At 36.6% G+C, this 19369-nt stretch overlaps 1 pseudogene; it reads left to right on the top strand.

Moving 5' to 3' along the window:
* The first annotated feature begins 451 nt into the window (after window positions 1–451).
* Window positions 452–19369, top strand: part of LOC121315732 — a 150979-nt pseudogene continuing 132061 nt past the window's right edge.

Genomic DNA, 19369 nt, shown 5'->3' with positions numbered 1-19369 from the left:
TGCTTTGCATGTTATGTGGGGGTAACCAGAATGAGACAAGAACACGCACATTAGAAAGTCCTCATTTAATATGGCACAAGCAGGACATATAAAAAATATTGGCACATATAAAAAATGTCCATGTGTGACAAAAAGCAACTGATAACACAATATCAGGTTTTAAAATACACATTATTTAAATGTTAACTAGAGATATGTATATTAAATATAAAAATAGAATTTGGGAGACAGTTGCGTAAATGATAATTAGGGAGTTTTCATTAATTGTTCACTTTTTTATTCATTTATATTTAAGCATATATATTTTTTAAATGGGATGCTTTGATTGTTGCTATTACCAGTGTAAATAAGGAAGTGTGGTTGTCTGTGAAAGAATTACCTGGTTTGAATGAATTGGTTTATGTTTGCCAAATGCCAAGGCGATTCTTCACATTCTTCTAGAGGCTGATGAATGTGGACTGAGGCTGAGCTGAAAAGAGCTGGGGAATTGCTGGATGATGATGAGGAGCAGGAGGGAGACTATGACGAAGATCAAGGTGAGGAAAAAAAAAAGTGCTGTTGACAATCTGTGTAAGCCAGGGCCCTGTTCCTCATAGCTGGCTAACTGAGTTAGCCGGATGACTCAGGATAACTTGACAGAAGTCTGGCTTTTTCCGTTCCTCGAAGCAAGCTTAAAGTCTAGCCGAATAAATTACCGTAGCAACACATCCTTAATCTTAAACCTGCTCAAGCGCAGGCTAACTTAAAGTTAGTCAGATCTGTGTATAAAAACTTGTACTTCTACCCAATGAAAGCACTTGACACACCCCTCTAAAATGGCAATGCCCTTCCTTAGAGATCCCATAGATCAAGGAGCAATTTTAATTAGATTAGCTTTTCATAGGGAAAGAGCATTGAGAGATCGCCAAGATCCTTTGCATCATTCAGATGTTTTGTATTTGAGAACTACAGATTCAGTTGGCAAGGTATCATTTACCTAATAAATCTACTTGAGCCGTACATTGCCCATACCACCCGGCGCAACCGTGCATTGCCAGTAACACAGACTATATGCATAGGGCTGCGCTTTTTTGCTAGTGGTGCATTGCTATACTCATTTGGTGATGTTGAAAATATCAGCAAAGCCACTGCAAGACATGCAGTCCGAAGGGTCTATCTGCCCCTAAAGATATTTCTTAATGTGTTCATCACATTTTCACGACATACAAGTCGAAACGCCATCAAAGAGGGCTTCTATGCAGTCGCAGGTAATTTACTAGGTTATATGCAATTTAATTAATAGGTAATCCCATCGTTATCGTTTATTAAGTAGGCTACACTATTATGCAGAGTTCCCCAGTATCATTGGTGCTGTGGACTTCAGTCAGATCCCAATCAAGGCACCCTCAGGACCAAATGAGGCAGATTTTGTGAACAGGAAATCCTTTCACAGCATTAATGTACAGGTACTTATGACGTCATCACTTACATGAAATTAAAAATGAGCTACAATTCAGCAACTGATGAAAATAATCTAACATTTTAATGGCAATTATACAATGCCAGTGCTATACATTAGGTGTCAGACTTTGAATAAGACTGTACATCATCCATGAGTTTACCTGTATTATTCTAAGATGATCTGTGACAGATCCTGTGACATCATTGTTTTAGACATTTAACCTCCTCTTTGAATGTTCTCTTCCTGTTGTAATTTTGGAAAAACATTTGGAATTGGTTTTAGCCCACTTAGTAATGTTCATTTCTATTTCTCTCTTGGCCTTTCTAACTTCCTTTCTGACTTGAGTTTGCAGTTCTGTGTACTTTGTTTTTGGTCCCTTTTTAATGCTCTGTAAAGTACCTTTTTTCGCTGAATATTTTTTTTTAAATTGATCTATTAAACCATTTTGGCAATTTAGTTTTACATTAGATTTGTCTACTTTAGGGATGTAATTGTTTTGCGCCATCCTTTTTGAAGAACAGCCATCCTTTTTCTGTGGATGTTTTCTCTATTTTACTACAATCTACTTCTGTTAGCCTCTGTTTCATACCTTCATAGTTTGCTTTTCTAAAATTGTAAACCTTAGCTTTAGACATTACTTTGGGGGGTTTAAAAAGCACTTCAAATGAGACCATCTTGTGGTCTGAGTTTGCTAGTGGTTCTCTGACCTCTGTTTTACTTATTCTGTCTTTGTTATTTGAAAAGACTAAATCAAGGCATGCCTTCCCTCTAGTCATGTTAGGAAGCAGTCATTTGTCATTTCCACCATTTCAATTTTGTCCATTGTGCTACCCATTGGGTTTTCCCATTTTATATGGGGGAAGTTGAAATCCCCCATTAGTATGGCTTCTCCTTTACTACACGCATTTCTAATGTCATTGTATAACAGATTATTTTGCTCACCATCTGAATCTGGCGGTCTATAGCATGCTCCTATAATTATGCCCTTTGAATTTTTGTCCGTTATTCTGACCCATACTGATTCAGCTTTATTTTCTTTGTCCAGGTTTAACACCTGGGCTTCAAGACTGTTTCTTATTTATAGCGCTACCCCTCCACCTCTTCTGTCCTGCCTGTCTTTCCTATACAGTGTATACCCACAAATATTATATTCGTCCCCATCACTCTCAGACAACCAAGTTTCTGTAACACCTATCACATCATAGTTACTTGTTAGTGCAGTAGCTTCAAGTTCTAAAATTTTGTTTCTGATACTTCTAGCATTTAGATACATTTAATGGTTGTCTTACCTGAGTTGTTGTCCTTGTTTTGATGCAGTCTCCCTTCTGTTTTTTTGTTGCTTCCCCCCCCCCCCCCCCCCCCCCCTTTCTAGTTTAATTGCTTCTGAACCTGCTCGAGGATCTTTTCTCCAAGTAGATTGGTTCCCTTTTTATTTAAGTTCAGTCCGTCCTGTCTATACAATGGGTGGCATTGGGAATTTTTGTTTTAATACCAACATGTATCTTGCCTTAGTGAAGGCAGCGCACAGAATTTAGATTTAATATACCCTAAAGTTTTTTGTTTTGACTAAAAAAAATTATTTGATATTCAGATATCAAATATATTTAATGAAATCAACAACATGGGAAATATTTATTTCAAACTGTATTATTGTTCATAAACAATGCACTTTTTAAATGCCTTATTTGAATAATTCATAGCATAGAAATTAAAAAAAAAACAGCAGTGAAAGGGTAAACATTAGCAATTCACCTGAAGACTTTTTCCCTTGCTGATCTCTTAAAACTATGCAACATGTGTGCCTATTTCAATGTGCATTCAATAGTTGTTTCCAAGTGGGAATGTCTGAGGAATGTTAACATAAAACACTAAGCACACCACGCTACAAAGTCTCTGTTAATGACTTTGATAGAAAGGGATATATAAAGTCTTATATTCTTGTCACATACTGCCTTCAGGCAGTAACACCCCCAGATGCATACAGAATTCTAATGACTGGGTATTTGGATTCAAAGAATGTCTTTGTTGAACAGACATGTCTGTATTGCATCACACTGATATAAATTATTTGTATTCCTACTTAATACATTAATTGACTTAAACTACATTTAATTAGAGAAAATACATTGTGTGACTGTTTTAATTTAAAATCTACTTGCATCCTGCTTACTGTTTACCCTTATAACAATTTCCATGAAATGTACCCATTTCCATGTAGTTCCCAGTGAAAATGACCATTTCTGAAATAATAGTGTGGTGTAAATATACATATTTTTATCACTTAAAAATAAATACAGCATGTAACGAAAAAGCCACCAGCTGCATCAAACACCAGAAATATTTCTGTTAAAGATCGCTCTGTCCAGTACAAGGGGACATTTCACATGCCTGTCGTTATTTGTGCATTTATTTATGTTTTTATTTTGTTTGATATTTCACTTATTGTAAAAGTAGAATGTCTTTAAAAAAGGGCAGATTGGGTCTTTTTCGATCGGGGTACTATCAAAATGTATTGAAGTGTACCCTGTTTTCGACAAAGCTATTGTTTGCTACCTCGTCATGTTAAAATATACCCTGCTTTTCTAACTTCATGAGAAATAACAATTGCCACAAACTATTAATTTTATCTCAGACATGACATATGCGTTACAGCTCCTAATATGGCCACCAATCAAACTAGTGTATGTATTGTCTGATTATCTCATAAGAACATAAGAGAGGTCATTCGGCCCATCCTGCTTGTTTGGTTGTTAGTAGCTTATTGATCCCAGAATCTCATCAAGCAGCTTCTTGAAGGATCCCAGGATGTCAGCTTCAACAACATTACTGTGGCGTTGGTTACAGGTTCCCACAATTCTCTGTGTAAAAAAGTGTATTACAGTAAGATTTTGAATACGTGTCCATTCTGATAAGATGTTACTTGTAGCATGTCCTAATAATTTACAGATATTTGGTATTGTATAATTCTGGTATATTGTAAGTCATTACTGGTCTATGAAACATTACTCAAGCTTTACCATCTCAGGTTTAATCCAGGCATCAATTTCAAATAGATTTTAAAGAGGACAGTCCCATAACTAATAAATCGTACCGATTAATACACAGGTGCTCAGTGATTTGGTGCAACACTAACTGTTTCTTCCCTGGAAGGTCATAAACTTTATTGACACACAGGAGTGCCTTCAAAGGAATCTCAGCATTCCTGTAAAAGCTACTGGATGAGATTCCCTTTTAAAGTCAGAAACCATTAAAGCTTATAAATAAGGCCCCATAACTGTCAATGTCTGGGGATTTTTTGTTTGTCAGAAAACAAAGTTGATTTTTCATATATACCCGTCTCTTCCCTTCAGGGGCAATGCATGTTTTCACTGATATATTGTTTTTTTTGTAGATTAAGCAATAATCAGTTAATTGTTTATTTAAAAAAATAAACAAACAAACAAAAAAAACTGTATAACCTACAGCTACAAACCTTGAAACTATTTTTGTTTTCTTGTTTATACTGATATATGCTAATATAAAATGTAAACTGTGTAGGATTAAGTAATACCAATGTATTTTAGCCCTTGGGATGAAGTGTATTAAACAAATCCATAGCCAACAATAAGGGATTTGTGAGCATGTTCCAGTGACAGGTGCATTAAAATAGCATGATATACAAACAATACTGGGGCATAAGGTTAACTTTCAATGACTGTGGCTCTACTGGTAAACCTTAAAGCCTTGATTATGTTATGCCTTAATGGGATCAGATTATTATGCAAGTGTCACAAAGACGTCTGGAGTGGGTGACGTCTGACCAGAAGCAGGAAATAAAACGACAGAGAGGTGGAGTTTGGTGGAGCTGAGCGAATGCTTTCGCTCAGCATTTAATAAACAGAACAGAAAAGAAACGGTTGTAACAAACATAAAAAGGACACGGCACAGTCGCCAAAATAAATAGACAAACAAAAACGGACTAACACTAAACAAAACAGGGTGAGCAGATATTTTAACTATTATTCTTACAATTTTTCACTATTACCTCCATCCCCTATCCCGTTCTCCACTCACCGAACACACAACCACGAGTATGTGAAAACATGATGCTTTTATGCAGCTGTACCGAGACTCAACCTCTAATCAATCATTCAATTGGAGTCGCGGTACAACTGCACGTGAACTAATAAAGTGCAATTCCCTATGCTCACATATTAAATTTTACTTGCACTTGAAGTGCTGTGCAATCCTCGTGTCTAAATACAAATATACATTTTAAACACTTGTGTTACAGACCCTTTTATATCCCGTGTACCAATAACTATACACCAACATTTAACACACCACACACAACATATAACAGAAAATACACACAGGCGGGCACTTTGTCATAGCAAGTAACAATAATCTTGCTGAAAATGTAGTCCTTGTGTCACTGCACAGTTGAACATTTAACCAAACGTATTTCCCAATGGTTGGTGATTTATGTTATTAGTAGCTGTCACAAAATAACACTGCAGTTGCAAATTGAAAATTAGTCAAATATGAACTTTCAGGGTACAAACCACCATTTAAAATCATATATATGATTTATAATATGTATGTATGTATGTGTATATATATATATATATATATATATATATATATATATATATATATATATATATATATATATAAATCTTTCTAGAAGAGTTTAAATGACCGTTTATGTTGACATGTACCACGGTGCAGCAGTAAATGTACAGAAAATAAACAAGATTCTACGAAATGGACATTAAATGACATTTAAGTTCTTGTCGGTTCACGGAAGTGCCTTACCAAAAAGCATTTGGTAAATGCGTCAGAAAATTTAAGACCTGTTAATGGACATTTACCAAATTACAAATCGATGAGAGCTACTGGTAAAACAAGATTTACCAGATTCTGACTTTTACCGTAACATATACATACTGGGACAACGAATAGGTTCTAGTCAAAGAATGATCTTTTAACTCCACTGTGTTCAAGCAGTGAACACATATTTAGTATACCCAGGTGAAGCAGAGAATGTGATATGCTTACAGTAATGAAGTTAATAAAACCCATTTTTAGGAAAGACCAAGGGGAATAGACCTTAGTGATTGTGGTTATTGAATTCCACTATTGTAAGAAATGGATATGATGAAATGGATTGCAATTCTTGTTTTTTGAAATGACAACATTTGTTTCCATGCAAAACAATAAAAAGATAAAACATTTAGGAGTGGATACCAAAAAAGAAAGACTATGAATTGATCCCGATATTTATCTTCTTTGTTTTTTTTAACACAAATGCAGTGTCATCTGGGGATCAACAGGGAAACAAAATATGGCGGAAAACAAATCTCAAGACTAAATAAATAAACTTTAAAAAAACAAAAAGAAAAACAGGACAGCATTATCCATAGGAGCTGTGGTCTCAAAGGAAAGCACAACGACAGCACAGTATCCTACACCCCTGTATAAGAAAGGCATTTGCTTGGGATCCAAAAACTCAATCACTATACAGGCAGTCCTCCCACTTGGTTCCTGATAGTCGCGTTGTAAGCCGAAGCACATTTTCCCATAGGAACGATGTGATAAATTGAGGTTACGTTCCTGACTCTTCAGCCAGATACAAAAATGACCTGTTATATTGTACTCATGCAAACATTTATTTAACTCTGTGCACTCAACCCGGAGGTTACACGCATATTACTCAGACACCGACCTGGCTTGTTTAAAAGTACAGACTCTGGGCTTTCCAATGACGTGTTCGGAGAGTGTATGTGGTACTCCTAGCAGGAAATACGATCTCTTGAAGTTAAGCCCCTCATCATGTGACAGAGTTCACAGATTAGGTTTCGTTTTGAGTCAATTGCTCTTATTAGCCATTGTTAACGGCAAATAATGATAAAATAATAATAATAATAATAATAATAATAATAATAATAATAATAATAATAATATAAAAAAAAACAGTTACATGCTTTAAAAAAAAAAATCAAAATACAGAAAACCCACTAGACTGAGTCAGGACGACCACGACAGGTACTGCGGTTCGGACACCGAGCATGCGCATATGACGAATGGCTCCGGTCTCGCTGTGTCGTAAATGCCGTATCGATGTCGTAAAGTCGAAGCAGGGTAATAATGCAAAAGAGTTGTAAGTGCCGTGCGTCATAAATCGAGGATCGCCTGTACTTGTAATTTAAAATAATAACGCAAAGGTAGATATCTTTTTGCTCTGCTAATGAATAGCAACAAGTCATCGTGAAATAACAGGACATTTGCGTCTGTGTTATGGGGTATATTTTCAGTACGATATTGTATAACATTTAGTCAGGCAGATTGGTAGCGCTTTGTTTGAAATTAGAAATCCAGGGACCTGAGCTGGTGTGTTACTTAATTCTGCACCAGCTGCAGTATAGAGGGCAGGTTTGCATGGAATTACGGTTGCCGAGTCTAGATAGAACAGAGCCTTGGATTATGAGTGAAGCTTTGTCACAAAGATAGGGCTCCATATTGGCATTACTAACGTGAATGAGAAAGAGTCTAAATAAACAATAACACACGACAGGGTGGTCATCATGTGTCAGACCACCACGTCAAGTGCCTTCCACATACCACAGAAGGTTTATGTTATGACAACTTCACATTGTTACATTGTGTGTTATTGTGCTTGTACAATTATTATTTGTTTGTTTAATTACAAAACACTAGATTTTAAACTTCAAATTATGTTTTGTTGAATGTATTCCTTCCACCAATTAAAATCCCTATACTTGTGTTAAGAGAGGACAGGGCAGCAGGAGTTACAGTGTTATCAGGAGAGAGTCAGGTTTCAGTGAGATCAAGAGAGAGGGTGGGAGGCAAAGGCAGAGATGAAATCAGTTTTGTTTGTAGATTAGTAACAGTTCCAGAGGGCACTGGTTAGAGGGGGGAGCAGCGGCGGAGAGATGACAGGATGGGAGGACAGAATAACAGGGTACAGTATTAGTGGGAGAGTACAGACCTGTCCCGTAATTGATGTCTTCCAGATTGCTGCTAGGTTCAGATTTTCTCCAACAGCCTCTCCTTGCACCCCCACTTTGCAAGGGAACTGGTTAAAAGCTGCTGCTGTGCGCTAAGACAATAGTTTTAATGCACTTCAATGGGATCACACAACTATAAAAGCTGTGTGGAAACAATCACATTGCAAATCAACCTATGTTCAGTTTAACCACTCACCTGGTACTAAGCACAACAGTGGATCACCCAATTAAAACACCACCTTTAATAAAGTTACTTAAATATAGCTAATGTTAAGAGTTGGAGTGAGGCCTCTAGTAGTCAATGGGAGAGATTTTGAAAAGCAAAAGGTCCTTGCTCTACCTGTCCTCACTTGGACTGCCATAGCTCAGACTGCACTTGGACTTTTGGTTCTTAGACTGCCACAGCTCAGACTGCCCTTGGACTTGTTGTCCTTAGACTGCCACAGCTTAGACTCAAACAGGTGTTATTTACAAACCAGAGGAGTCTACAGGTAGATGGTACTGTTACTAGTAGGGCTGGGACAATGCATCAAATCGCTGGATGGTTGGAAAAAAAAAAACTGCATCTATCAGTTCATTATTAGGACCGACAAAATATAAACCTACACTCTTATTCCTTGCCTTTCCTTTGGTTCCTTTAAATAATAATAATAATAATAATAATAATAATAATAATAATAATAATAATAAACCTCGCTGCCCACTACGCAGCACATACGTTTTCAGGGTAAAGGCCTTTGCACACTGGATTGATAACCCATCCGAATTTAACATTCGTCTAAACTTAAAAAAACTATCATGTGCATTCGCTATTGCACCTTGCACACTAAGTCCATAGTTGTCGCGCGGCGGTGATGCGTCAATTTTAGCATTGAAACAAGTTCGATTTGATCCAGTTTGACGTGCATTAAAAAATACATTGAACAATTAAAAACGACATGGATTCTTGCAGTTCCCTGAACAAAATGGAAAACTCTAATCGTGTGTGTCGCCAAACAAAAATTACTTTATGATAAATCCAACAAAGATTAGAAAGACTGAAAAAAAAAAAAGAAATATGGAAAGACATTGCCACAGACTTAGGCATGAATTATATGTATTATAGTACTTGAAATTATTAACTGACAGCATACATAAACACATGGATTTTGTGCAGTATAGGTTATTACAAAGATATAATTTTTATTTAAATTGTATTCGAGCGAGTAAAGAAACAATAGCCTAACCTGGAGACATATCAGAGAAAGAAGCATGGCAGGGCAAGAGTGGTCAGGACTGAACAGTCAGAAAAGAGGGGCAGTACATGAAAGTCATGAAAGTATTTTCGGTAGCTCTGCTAGCTACCCAACTTTTGGATATATTTATTACAGGAGCAAGTCTTGAAAAATTAAATATTGGTCATATGGTTCCTGATGCTATGACAACTGTGGTGTGTAATATATATGTGTGTATATATATATATATATATATATATATATATATATATATATATATATATATATATATATATATATATATATAGCATCTAGTGTGCAATAGATTGACAGAAGACTTTTTCGGATGACGGATTCTAAATGACGGAACGGATTCAATGTGCAAAGGCCTTAAGCATGCAAAAAAAAACAAAAAAAAAACCCTTAGAGAAGAGATTAGAGGTAAGCCGCATTTCGGGATCAGATTTTAAATTGTTTATTTAATTTTATTTAAAATAATGCGGTCAGATGTTTGGAAGTTTTTTTTTTTTTTTTTGTTTTTTGTTTTTTTTTACAAAAGAACAAAATGAAAGGTAAAATGCGCTGTTTGTGGAGTTTTAATGAGCTTCTGTGGCAATACCACCAACCTGTGGGCTCATTTAGTAAGACAGCACCCGACAAAATACAACAAAGTGACAGCTTATTTTGGAAAGAAAGTTGATGTATGACAAGTGCAGACGTTAGTGGCAGCAGCAAGGAGACTGGTTGCACATTTTAAAAAGAGTGAGATGGCAACAAGTGCTTTAAATAGGAAACAAACAGAAATGCTGAACACAGAAAAAGCACCACTCAAGTTAATACAGGACGTACAAACAAGGTGGAATACAGTGTATTATATGTTTGAATGCCTTCTTAAATTAAAATGGCCAGTTGTTGCTGTTTTGTCAAACCCAGATTTGACCACAAATTGTGATGCAGCTACTTTAGATCTCACAACTGAGCACTGGAAACAAATGGCTGAGATACTGCCTCTGCTACAGCCATTCAAACTGGCTACAGTACTTTTGAGTGCAGAGAAAAAATATGGCTAGTTCTTTGTACCCAGTTGCAGCAGGGATAAAACACAGACTGACTGAAGTTCCTGATGAATGGCAGACCACAGGCTATACTTCAAGCTTGCTTAGCCTTTTACAGCCAATGTACAAGTTCTTGAGCATAACAACAACATTGAAAACATGTTGTCTGTCAGTGATTAAAGTTTTAGAAATGTATTCTGGGCATACGCAGTTCAAATCAACAGCCCCCACATTTGAACACTCTATTATGACAATTCCAAAACTCAATGGACCCTTTCGATCAACAGTCTCTGAGTCTTGGTGTGTCCGTGGCTGTACATGTTACTTAATAAAGTATGAGTGTGGGATATTAAACAGTAAAATAATGTATTAAAGCTAAGGTCTTGTTGATGACAGTAATGAATACTCACAGTTGAACTGTATGTGTAATATACTACTTTTTCATATATATATATATATATATATATATATATATATATATATATATATATATATATATATATATATATACAGCGCTGGAAAAAATTAAGAGACCACTGCAAAATTATCAGTTTCTCTGGTTTTACTATTTATAGGTATGTGTTTGGGTAAAATGAACATTTTTGTTTTATTCTATAAACTACTGACAACATTTCTCCCAAATTCCAAATAAAAATATTGTCATTTAGAGCATTTATTTGCAGAAAATGACAACTGGTCGAAATAACAAAAAAGATGCAGTGTTGTCAGACCTCGAATAATGCAAAGAAAATAAGTTCATATTCATTTTTAAACAACACAATACTAATGTTTTAACTTAGGAAGAGTTCAGAAATCAATATTTGGTGGAATAACCCTGATTTTCAAGCACAGCATTCATGCATCTTGACATGCTCTCCACCAGTTTTTCACATTGATGTTTGGTGACTTTATGCCACTCCTGGCGCAAAAATTCAAGCAGCTCGGCTTTGTTTGATGGCTTGTGACCATCCATCTTCCTCTTGATCACATTCCAGAGGTTTTCAATGGGGTTCAGATCTGGAGATTGGGCTGGCCATGATAGGGTCTTGAACTGGTGGTCCTCCATCCACACCTTGATTGACCTGGCTGTGTGGCATGGAGCATTGTCCTGCTGGAAAAACCAATCCTCAGAGTTGGGGAACATTGTCAGAGCAGAAGGAAGCAAGTTTTCTTCCAGGACAACCTTGTATGACTTGATTCACGCGTCCTTCACAAAGACAAATTTGCCCGATTCCAGCCTTGCTGAAGCACCCCCAGATCATCACCGATCCTCCACCACATTTCACAGTGGGTGCGAGACACTGTGGCTTGTAGGCCTCTCCAGGTCTCCGTCTAACCATTAGACGACCAGGTGTTGGGCAAAGCTGAAAATTGGACTCATCAGAGAAGATGACCTTACTCCAGTCTTCTACGGTCCAATCCTTATGGTCTTTTGCAAACCTCAGCCTGGCTCTTCTTTGCTTCTCATTGATGAAGGGCTTTTTTCTAGCTTTGCACGACTTCAGCCCTGCCCCTAGGAGCCTGTTTCGAACCGTCCTCGCCGTGCACTTCACCCCAGCTGCCATTTGCCATTCTTTTTGTAGGTTACTTGATGTCATCCTACGGTTGCTGAGTGACATTCGAATGAGTTGGCGGTCATCCCAGTCAGTGGAGAGTCGTTTTTGCCCCCTGCCATTCTGCAGCTTTGTTGTCCCCAACGTGTGCTGCTTGACCTTGTTCTTATGAACCGCCATCTTTGAAATTTTAAGGATGGAAGCAACCCGACGCTCACTGTATCTCTCTGCCAGTAAAGCCAGAATTGAACCCTTCTTTTCCTCACTCAAAACTTTCCTTTTCAACTCTTTGGGCATGGTCAATAGTTATTTTTTGATTCCAATTACTTTTGAGGTACTACTAGCACTGTTTTGCCATCCAGCTGGTCCTATTGCAAGAGGATAGTGATGACCACAGGAGTGGTTTTTATACTTTTCCTCATTAAATAAGATTTAGTTCAGGTGATCCCCTAATCAGTACCCCATTCAGTAGAATGCGGTGTGCCTGTGTTGGAATTCAACAGACACTGGAATGGAATGGCTGCCATATATGTAGAGATGCTGATTTAAGAAAAATTTGCAGTGGTCTCTTAATTTTTTCCAGAGCTGTATATATATATATATATATATATATATATATATATATATATATATATATAGTCGTGCATATTATGTTATATATCTAGGATTTATGTCCTCGCCAATTGCCATTAAGGAAAATACCCACTTGGCAAAAATGGGATTCATGGCAGAGTAGCAAGGCGGAAACCACTACTCACTAAGAACATGAATGCTCGTCTCTAGTTTACCAAAAAGCACCTGGATGATCCTCAAGACTTCTGGAACAATGTTCTATGGACAGATGAGTCAAAAGTGGAACTTTTTGGCCAACATGGGCCCCGTTATGTCTGGCGAAAACCAAACACTGCATTCTACAGTAAGAACCTCATACCAGCGGTCAAGCATAGTGGTGGGAGTGTCATGATTTGGGGATGCTTTGCTGCATCAGGACCTGGACGACTTGCCATCATTTAAGGAACCATGAATTCTGCTCTGTATCAGAGAATTCTACAGGATAATGTCAGGCCATCCGTCCATGAGCTGAAGCTGAAGCGCAGCTGGGTCATGCAGCAAGACAATGATCCGCAACACACAAGCAAGTCAGAACGGTTGAAGAACAAGAAATTTAAAGTTTTGGAATGGTCTAGTCAAAGTCCAGACCTAAACCCCATTGAGATGTTGTGGCAGGACCAGAAACTAGCAGTTTATGCTCAAAAATCCACAAATATCACAGAGTTGAAGCAGTTCTGCATGAAGGAATGGGCCAAAATTCCTCCACAGCACTGTGAGAGACTGATCAATAACTACAAGAAGCGTTTGGTTGCAGTTATTGCTGCTAAAGGTGGCGTAACCAGTTATTGATTTCTTTAATAAATAAATAAAATAAGTATCACAATTTTGTATTATTTGTTCACTCAGGGTCCCTTTTATCTAATGTTAGATTTTGGTTGAAGATCTGATAACATTCAGTGTGAAAAATATGCAAAAATGCAGAGAATCAGACAGGGGTCAAATACTTTTTCACAGTACTGTGTATCTATATATATATATAGATAGATAGATAGATAGATATACACACAGTACCAAAAAAAAGTTTGTGAACCCCAGTTCATAACAGTTATTTATGCTTGCTATTAAATCATGAGGTTTGTTGATTTTTAAACTGTTCTGACACAAAGCTTTTACAACCTAGTCTCAGCTGTGGTAAGCTCCTTTGATTTACATTTTTTTATTTATGTGGTGGAGTAAATTCTACCAGGTCCAGGATTTGGCATATGAGTGGGCATTCACTTTTTACCATCAAGCTTCCGTTTAAAGCAAAATAAATACAAACTAATAGCACTGGTAGATACAGTAGTGTGGGAGTTCAGATTAGAGAGCAAGAGCAAGTGAGGGAGGGAGTAAAAACAAATCCAAAAGTATCATTGTAAATGCTCCCATCCCATATTTTCCACCCCATTTCCTCCCATGTTCCTCTATGTAACCTTTTGAAGTTGACCGGAAGTGTAGCATTGTAGTTTCTGCAGGGAGTGATCAATACGTTGTCTTCACTAATAGCTTTAAATAAATAACCAGTAAAAAGTGAAATTCACATTTAGCATAACATGTGCTTTTTCATATACTGTAAAAACTGTTGTATAAGTCTATTTTCAAGGGGATCCCAAAAAGGGGGGAGCAACTTATATACCAGTAAAATGGTCAATAAAAGCCCCAAACGCAGGCACACTACCATTTCAAAAGTAGGGACAGGACATCCCTTGACAATGTATCTGATACATCTTGGATAAAAGAAATAGTATTTGCTTTATATGTTTCTACAAGATAAATATGCTGCCATTTTGAGGACCTAAAGTATAGTTAGACACTTAAGAGCAATATTTAAGTATTTATAGTCTCATTTTAAATAACTTGAAGTATCTGAATGCATATGAACTGAAGGGTGAACACAGCTTGTTTCTCACACTAATTAGCCAAACTGCTTCTGTAGACTTAAAGGGTAATTTACTCTGTAAACTCCATTCAAATCTGTAAATCTTTTGAGAGTAGACTTGCAATTGTGACAAATTAGCCTGGTGTGTGTGTGTGGGGGGAGGGGGCAGGGTTGTAATCTATACACATGTTCATTGGTTTTTCAGCAAGAACCACACAAACACAGTCCACAAGAGATGGCCTCAAATCAGACTGTTTCTGGTACAGAAAATATCGGTATTAAAATTATACAACAGATTAATTGGCTTACAAATAGATATTTTACACTAATGTTTACTTACAATGAATTATTGACACTAAATTCACTTTTTCAACAAATATAGTGTATTATACTTAACTAAACAACCTGACACTGTTCTCCCATTGTTTTCTATTGAGATCAGCCATTCAGTTATTTCTGCCTTCTGCCACCTCCTCAAGACCCATCTGTTTAGACTGCACTTGTAGATTTCTTGATCTACCCTGATGCACTGGACTTCTTTAACCTCCAGTATGTACCACAAAACTGGGTCCTGAATTAATATTCTAGCCCTGCATGACTGCACTATCAATATGTCATTGTAGATACAACTTGCTTTAATCCTAACTTGTTGCATCCTAGTTCATATTGTGTTTTAGTTGTATTATTTGCACTTTCTGTAAACTATGCTGTATTTAAATATTAAGCTTGCATTGTGACCGTGTATTAAATAATTAAATAATTATAATCTCAATAACTGGACAGCAAATAAAGCACAGAAAAATATTGTAGATGCCAATAATGAATGACACCTGTTCAAAACCACTGCTTACTAATTGAATACTTCTTCATGCACTTAATTTTTTTTAACAGTTATTTTTATTCATATTCCAATTTTTTCTCCCAATTTTGGAATATCCAATTATTATTCAGCCTGGCTCACTGCTGAAACCCTCGAACTAACTCGGGAGAGACAAAGACGAGCACTCACGTCCCCCGAAACGAGTGTTGTCAACCGTCCGCTTTTTTTCTTTCTGCAAACCTGCCGTGCAGCCGTATCCAGAACTTACATCGGAGGGCCACACAGCTCTGAGTTATGTACAAGCTGGCACGCAGGTGCCCGGCCAGCCACAGGGGTCGCGAGTGTGCGGCGAGCCAAGCCGACCTAACCCCTGCCCCGCCCGGGCAGTGCTTAACCAATTGTGCCCCGCCCCCTGGGAACTCCCATCCTTGGTAAAAAAAGTTGCCTGTTTTATGGTTAAATGGCAGTTTTTGGGCTGTGTTTTAGTTACTAACAACCTTTACAACACATTGTCACTTCTCTGAGAATACAGGGGTTCTGAGCCATTTAAACTTTACGTGGAATTAATAGAATCATTCTGAAAGGGACTGGCAAATTAGAAAACTACCTGGCAGGTTGAGTGTTGAATTGAGTATTTTGTATAGTCACCTTTTGGAAAAGCATTGTATTCTCAAATGTATCTAATCAGTATGTTTTTTAAATTAATTTTGGTCCATGTTTTGACACCCCTGTACTAGAAATTGGTTCAGTTCCTCTGCTAATGTTGGCTTACCTGGTTGCTTTCCAAAGGTAATGGGAGTTTTGTAATGCACTGCTGCTAGAGGTGCTGTCCCATCAGTAAAATGAGGTTAAAAGCTCTATAAGTAGTGAATGCAGACGAGCCCGGCTCTTTTGCATAGTGGTGGAGATGCTCTCGTGTGGTGTGCAGCACAGCTGATTCATGCCCAGCTTTTAACTTGTTACACAAATACCTTTGTTTTTGTACACTCCCCCCTAAGGAGCAGTTTTCCAAATAGAAAATGACATTGTTGTATGGGGCACATGAGTTTTTATTTTGTGGTGTACATACATGATAAAAATTGCTTACTTGGTTGATTGTCAGAGTACAGACTCTAGCCTATTACAAAAATCCAATAAGGCAGATTAAACCTAGTAGTACAGACTTAAACAATTTCTCTGGATTGATGGTTCCATGCTTGACAAATGTTTTATTCACCCACATTTGTGTTTCTGTAACTGGTTCTGTAGCATGTCGAAACACACTACCAAAGGTGTCTAGTGATTTGTGTAACTTCGGTTCTCTTAAAAATGTAGTTTGTAACATTTCTTTTTTAGTGTGTCAGTAGACATCCTGCCTCTTATTCACAGGTTCTAAATAAAATTTAGTGTTGAAGATCTTTTTTGAACTTATAACTTTTTTCATTCATGACACATTTTGTATGTGCTCAGATTTGATTGGAAGATAACACCTGATACTTTTTCCTCTGACATTTTAAGGTACTGTTTTATTGAGGACCTCCCAACCTCAATACCTGTATCTTTTATCCTTGATATTTTCGGACATAGGTTTTCCATTATTGTGTTAGAATAGAGGTCAGAGCTGTTATGTACTTTTTTGAAAACGAACAGTTTACAAATATTCTTGGCCAGATGAGGTTTTGAGTATGTATTAAATAATAGAACAGTCTTGTCTCTGCAGTGGACCATGAAGTACATGAGCAGCCAGAGCCAGTTCAGGACAACTGGAACAGAGAACAGATGAGTGAACATCTAGCCAGGTGGAGAAGGCATTCAAGTTAAACTGCTGGGATAAGGAGACCATTGTTATAGGTTTTAACCTGTTGTTTTATCTGTTGTCATTATAGGATCAAACATATACAAAAAAAAAATGTTTTAACTGTATTAAATGGTGTATTTTACAGGAAGAAGGATACCAATGGATGGATTTTAAACCAGGTACACCAAGCACACTAGGTGGAAAACATTAGTCTTTTGAACTGCTGTTCATTTTTTTCTTGTTTGTGTTTTTTTGTTTTTTGTTTTTTTTTACTTATAAATCATTTTGGGCAGATTAGACTAGCAGTAATAATTGGCTTTCATTGATGCTAAACACCTAGACTAATCCATTGAGTTTATTTTGTGAATTAAAAATAAATAAGGACGTCTATTTGCACTCGAGTTTCATAAATGAAGCATTTTGTTATTTTCTCATCTTTGTTACATGAAGATTATTAAACATTTATTATCGGTTCATACTGCCAAAGAAAATGTTGCTGAAGGATTCTTTGCAACTGTTTGTAAGCTCAGTAATCACATTTTTGTTTGAATTGGCAAGGATAAAGGATATAGGAAGACATTACTTTATTTCTTATAAAGCCAAAATGGATCCCTACTATTACAGGTGACAGTATTTTGGCAGAATATTTTGCAGAACCTTTGTATTACTTACTGTATAAAAGCAACTAATCATATTATTATTATTATTATTATTATTATTATTATTATTAGTCGTAGTCATCGTAGTTGTCGTAGTATCCACATTATATACATGATATCTACCTTTGACATTTTATCACGTTTTATTCCGTGCTTCAATTACATATAAATGATGATGTTCAACATAGAATGACCCTGTCTTTATCTTCAGGTTTTTTCTTAGTCTCATACACACTGAAGACAATGGGTTGCGGTTGTTGCAATGTCTTTATTTTTATGTTGTGCATCTGCAAACTGGAAGCCCAGGAAGAAGCAATATACATAAAACCGAATTAAAAGAAATGCTAGAGGACTTTTTTATTACATGCATAATGTTACACAATACACACTTTACTTTCTTCCCACGTGGCAGGTTCTAATAAAAACATACTTATACAATAGCAAATACTTATACAATAGCAAATACTTATACAATAGCAAATACTTATACAATAGCAAATACTTATGCAATAGCAAATACTTATACAATAGCAAATACTTATACAATAGCAAATACTTATGCAATAGCAAATACTTATACAATAGCAAATACTTATGCAATAGCAAATACTTATGCAATAGCAAATACTTATACAATAGCAAATACTTATGCAATAGCAAATACTTATACAATAGCAAATACTTATACAATAGCAAATACTTATGCAATACCACATAGTTTTCTTTAAATCTGTCTCCATGAACAGAACTGGGCACTAACCGATGTTTTAGTAAAGAGAGCTGATGCAATTTTTTGGATGGTAAGTATGGCAAATTCCCACAAATGGAGAACTTACAGCAATTATCGTACATGTTTTAAAAAAAAAAAAAGTTTAAAAAGAATACATTACTCAATAAAATATTACCATTAAGTTTAATTTCCACATTTGTTTACTCTGATCATTAACCGTAATTATTGATTTGTTTAAGCAAACGAACAACTGTGGACATTTTGTATTATTATTGTGTGGGATTTATGGTTGGATGGTAGAAAAACACATTTACCCCATCAATAGCAAATGTATTAGCATAGTTTTTAGTTTTCTCCGGGTCTAAAAATCTGCATTGGCATTTTTAAATTGACATTAAGACATGTTTGGGTGGAAGACACGTTGAATATTTTAGAGGCAGTGACTGCAAACCTGTTTAATAGCTGAACTATCTGCCACCTCAAAGAGTATGCAGTCTGGCCATGCTATTCGCTTAGTGAGAATGAAGTGACTCTGCATGCGTCCACTTCCCAAACTGGAGGGGAACAAATACAGTAAATCTGTCTAATCCAGCCCATCTAAATAATGACATTCTGTGCAACTTGACATGCTATTTGGGTC

This window comes from Polyodon spathula, chromosome 1 (genome assembly GCF_017654505.1).
Source record: "Polyodon spathula isolate WHYD16114869_AA chromosome 1, ASM1765450v1, whole genome shotgun sequence".
NCBI classification, from domain to species: domain Eukaryota; kingdom Metazoa; phylum Chordata; class Actinopteri; order Acipenseriformes; family Polyodontidae; genus Polyodon; species Polyodon spathula.
The sequence above is the reverse complement of the archived record's forward strand: the minus strand, read 5'-3'. Positions and strand labels throughout refer to the sequence as shown.